Source organism: Triticum aestivum, chromosome 1A (genome assembly GCF_018294505.1).
Source record: "Triticum aestivum cultivar Chinese Spring chromosome 1A, IWGSC CS RefSeq v2.1, whole genome shotgun sequence".
Lineage (NCBI taxonomy): Eukaryota > Viridiplantae > Streptophyta > Magnoliopsida > Poales > Poaceae > Triticum > Triticum aestivum.
In genome coordinates, this window is record NC_057794.1 from 403,861,839 (window position 1) to 403,867,397 (window position 5,559).

The 5,559-nt window shown below is 43.6% G+C and overlaps 1 pseudogene; it reads left to right on the top strand.

The window, feature by feature from the left end:
• The first annotated feature begins 201 nt into the window (after positions 1-201).
• LOC123053157 (probable LRR receptor-like serine/threonine-protein kinase At3g47570) overlaps positions 202-5,559 on the top strand; it is a 21,524-nt pseudogene continuing 16,166 nt past the window's right edge.

Below are 5,559 nucleotides of genomic sequence, written 5' to 3' on the forward strand. Positions count from 1 at the left end.
GATTGGCCTGTAGAAACCGTGTCGCTCGAGCAAGGTTGGATAGCTCCGCACATTAATTGCGCGCCGTGTGATCGCCGGCAATGGCAAGGTGACTGATCGACCCGCCTGTGGCACACGAAGGATGGGGTTCTGCTTCTGCACAAAGCCCATATCCATATAAATTCAACGCCACTCCCGCTGTAATCTGCACATAGCCAAACAGCCATTTCCTGCCCAGCTCAATGGCCTCGCCGTCCTCCATGCCTGCCCGTATTCACATCTTCCTCCTAGCAGTCCTGCTTTCTCCCGTCCCGTTTTCTTCTCCCGGTCCGACCAACGGCAGCGACACCGACCTCGCCGCCCTTCTGGCTTTCAAAGCGCAGCTCGCCGACCGTCTCGGCGTCCTTGCCGCCAACTGGACCACCGGCACGTCCTTCTGCCGCTGGGCCGGTGTCTCGTGCAGCCGGCGCAGGCAACGCGCCACCGCCTTATCATTGCCCGACATGCCTCTCCTTGGGCCACTGGCACCTCATGTCGGTAACCTCTCTTTTCTCTCCGTCCTTAACCTCAGGAACACCAATCTCACAGGGCCTATCCCTTCCGAACTTGGCAGGCTACGTCGTCTCAGATTCCTCGGTCTTCATCAAAAGAGCCTGTCAAATGCCATACCTGCTGCCCTAGGCAACCTCACGAGGCTCGAGTTTCTCTATCTTCATTTGAACCAGTTGTCAGGCCAGATCCCTCCTCAGATGATGCTACGCATGCGCAACCTTACACAGATTAATCTGTACGGGAACGGCTTGAGTGGACAAATACCTCCGTATTTGTTCAACAACACGCCTTTGTTGACGTTCGTTAACTTTGGGAACAATAGCCTCTCAGGTCCTATACCACACGCCGTTGCATCACTATCCATGCTTGAATTATTAAGACTGGATTTTAATCAACTCTCTGGCCTGGTGCCACAAGCCATGTTCAACATGTCTAGATTACAGGAAATTTCCTTAGTAAATAATCGTAACCTGACCGGAACATTTCCGAGCAATCAAAGTTTCAGCCTCCCAATGTTACAGGTTGTTTCCATATATGGTAACAAATTTGCCGGTCGGTTACCATCAGGGTTTGCATCATGCCAATACCTACAAGTAATTGATTTGCACGCAAATTCTTTTGTGGATGTTCTGCCGACATGGTTGGCCAAATTGACAAACCTCAAAAAACTTAACTTGGGTTTTAATCACCTTATTGGCTCGATCCCAGCGGCCCTTGGTAATCTTTATCTTTATCTTTACCTCTTTATCTTTATCTTTATCTTTACCTCTTTATCTTTATCTTTATCTTTACCTATATATATATATAAATATATATATATATATATATATATATATATACTAATAAACCAGCTATTGCTTTTGGTCGTCCGTCGTGGTTGTTTTGCAAAACAGCCCCTCAGTTTATAGGAAATCAACCCGCACTCCCTGTTTAAGTGGATCTGAGAAAACGCTTTGATTTTACAAATTAAACCCTACATGTTTTAGAATTACGCCCGCACTCCTTTCTTCATCCTATCCGGTGGCAGAGAAGGTGGAAGGGGGGCAGCTTCGGCTGGGTTCTCGTCGGCGAGCTCGTCGGTGCGGAAGGTGCCCGCCTCGTTGGACGACGGCCGTCTCGGAATCCCCCCGCCTTCGGCCCTCTCGGCCTCTCCAGGTGGACGTGAGCGCCAGCGACCGCATCTCCAACATCCCGCCCGCGGCCAGGAATGGGGAATGGGCCGAGGCGTCGCGACGGAGGCCGATAAGGCGGCCGGCCTGCACGCCTGGGGCACCGGACCAAGCACGGCAGCATCGGCGCCGCCGTCGTGGGGCTCTTCAAGATGTACTGCAAGATGGCCGCGCTGCTCGGGCGGCACAGCCGCAGCAGGGCCCTCCTCGCGGACCACGCGCCAGCGGTGACGCCCTTCGGGCGCCGCCGCGGACGGCTGAGCCTGGCCATCCACGAGAACACGCGGGCGCCGCCGGCGTTCCTCATGGAGCTGCCCATGCTGGCGGCCGCGCTCGCGTTATCGCTGGTCTCTTTCTTTCTTGAGCATCCATGAGAACGCCCCCACACAGCGCGAGGGGAGCAAGTGGCCGAGATGCCGATGTGGGGCGTGCGAGCTCGGCCGCGGAAGCGCTTGTGTAGTGTGTACCGTGCTTTCAGCGTGGTTGCTGCCGACGATGTGCTCCTCCTCGGGAAAGAGGACGTGGGGAAGCGGAGGCCCCGACGGTGAGGCGACCTCACCTCCCACCCCGACCTCGGGCGGCGCTACTCCCGGACCAGACCCAACCCCAGCGCCACTTGCCATTGCAGCCTCCTGATGCGACATCCATCGCCTTCTTGAGATCTGGCGGCCACCTGCACACCAAGTGTTCGGTCAATCGACCCAACAAACAGGAGGTAATTCGCCACCTCCTCGTCGAGATTCTTTGACGGCCACGCGTCGCCGCCTGCCGCCATGTTGCCATCCCTGTCGAGCTTCTTTGGTCACGTGTCACGTCGCTATCTCTTGACACGCCCGCACACCGCTGTCGCCGTCAACAGGTTTTCCGCCCCGCTTTCCCCAGCCATATCATATCACACTGCGGTTAATCACTTCCGATCCTCGTGTATGTTCGTCACTTTGGTGTTAGCAGCTCAGGAGTTTGTGTAACTGCGTCAAAATTGGCAGTAACAACCGTGGTGCTCATCCTGGCCAGAGTTTCAGGTTTCTGCAGATTTTGCAGTTCATTGCAAAGCAGATCAATGTAGATCTTCAGAAAATGTTTAGTTTGATATAGTGTTAACTCTCACTTTGCTTTATGTCAATCTGATTCCTGTTTAGGTAGTGTGCGTGATAATGTTGCGGGATGTATATGAATGAGTATGGACGTGCTTGATTTTGATGTGTAAGCACATGTTTCTGCAAAAAGAAAAAGAAAAACAACTATTTAATAGTGTGATGTCCACAGTGCTGCTACCAACTGTTCTACCTGAAATTAGTTTCTAGCTTATTAAGTTGTCTGGTAATAGCCTATACAGGTAACCGGGATTCATGTATAAATTTCTCTGTCTTTATGACTCACATAACTACAACTGAAGTAGAACAACTTAGCAAGGAAAGAAATAGCTAGATGAGAAATCGAGTGGTCTCCACGCTGCTTCTGCTGCTGCTACTGGCTGCAGTATGTGCTTATTTAAAAAATAAGCACATATATGAATTCATCAGGGTTTGGTGTCTTGGCGTTTCCTGAAATTTGGTTACCCAGAGCAGGCTGCTGTGGTGAGGTTCTGAATCCAGAAAGTGAAGAGCAAGCTTGATGGATATATCTGAAGATGACATACAGTATGGTCTTCCCGTGCTTGTTTTGTTTTAATTTCAATAAACAACACATTCCTGCCAAATAGGTGTTTATTTTTATGCCTAAAAGTATGTGCTTTCTAGAATAAGCTCCATGATATATAAGCATTGCCTGTGTTGAATGCTCCTAAATTATAGCACACATTTGCAGGTTCATATATGCATACTGTACAATTGTGGTAGAAGCACTTGTTCTTATTCTTTTGTCTAATTAGAGTTTTAAATTAGTATGGTAGATGATTTCTCTAGCTCCATATTAGTTACAAAATATGAGCTTGCGAAGAGACAAAATTTCTAGCATTTGCTTCAAATCTTATATAATTTTTGAAATAGATCCCAAAACTATTTAATCAGATGCTACTTGCACATTTTTCTGTTTTACTAGATGACGGTGCTCACAAATATCATGCTACTATATTCGGCCTACGATGGAGTATCTTCATGAAGTGCTTTTGATATTCCATTGTGTTTACTAGATGACGGTAAATCATTTTGAACTGTTGTGTTTCCGGTGACACCTAAATACATTGGTCGATCTACACCATGCTCTGCTCCTATTGACTGCTGATCACAAATCAGAACCCAATCTTAGATCTATTTGATTTGTTTCGTTTAGTGTTGGATGGTGCCAATTAAAGAAATTGTACTGTCATTCATCAATTTACTAATCAGTCTGGCCTGAATTCATGAGTTATGTGTGTGAGAGAATCTGTGCTCGAATGCGTTGTCACCTGGACTTTAAATCTTATCCAATGGTTTGGTCATCATTCCGTTGGTTGTTTGACTGGAGCTCATAGGAGGAGATGAATCTAACTGAATCTTCTTAGCTTAGAAACAAAAGTCGTTCTCTTGATGAACAGAGAACAATTGCTATTAATTTGTCAGCCATTGTGTTCCTTCTTGTATTGTAAATATAGTTTAAAAATTTCACAATTTTACATATGTTCACACTATCATTAATTCAAAAAAATATGTTCACACATAAAAAAAGCAAAAAATTCCAAAAAATGTTCCCTTTTTACTAAAAAAATATTTCCACTTAAAAATGTACAACAAAAACAAGCAAAACATTATTTTTTTAAACATCTCTTCAAACAATGTTCCTTTTTAGATAGATGATCCAATTTCTTAAAAATAATTTAACTACTCTTTAAAAAGTGTTCCATTTTTTTTGAAAACATTAACTTTTATTAAAAATAAGAAAATTTCCATGTTTAACATTATCATCGACATTTATTAAAATTGGATATAAATAGTGCACAATGCACATGAAGCAGGTATATTTTTTCGCCCGGTGCAACGCACGGGCATATGTACTAGTACTAGTACTAGTACTATACTATACTATACTAGTACTAGTACTAGTACTAATAAAGCGGCTATCGCTGGTCGTCCGTCATTAAAATTACCCTCTAAGTTGATAAAAATTACCCACCAATGCCACCCATAAGTGGGAAAATAATTCAATTTTTCGGACCAAAAATCACCGTCTCCTTCGTTGTCATATAGCTGCGCGACGAGAATAATTCATGAAACGATAAACGGCAGAGTGGTTGGCTGATCAGCTTTCACAGTATTTATCTTTCCTTTCTCACGCATGTCCCTATCCATTTCATGGGCCCGCCCATGTGCAGGGCTAACTCTCCTGTTTTATTTTAGTTTTTTTTATCTTTTCTTTTCTCATTTTGTTTTTTTCTTATTTGTTATTTAAATTATTTCGGGATTTTAATAATCTAAAAGTTGCAAGTTTTCAAAAAAAATGTTTGAGAAATCATAAAAATATATGTGAATTCAAAACAAAATTTTGCAGATTCAAATGTTTTTTTATTTTTTATTTTTATCTTTTCTTTTCTCATTTTTTTTTCTTATTTGTTATTTAAATTATTTCGGGATTTTAATAATCTAAAATTTGCAAGTTTTCAAAAAAAATGTTTGAGAAATCATAAAAAATTATGTGAATTCAAAACAAAATTTTGCAGATTCAAATGTTTAGAAAACCATAAAAATTTTGCAGATTCAAAAAATGTTGATGTTTTTGCAAAACTGTTCACAAAATTATAGAAAATCAATTTTTTGAAAAAATGGTTGGGAAATAAAATCATGTTCATGATTTTGAAAAAATGATCATGTATCCAAAACATATTGGTGAGAAAGGAAACGATAAGTGGCAGAGTGGTTGGCTGATCGCTCCTGTAGCGGAGAGA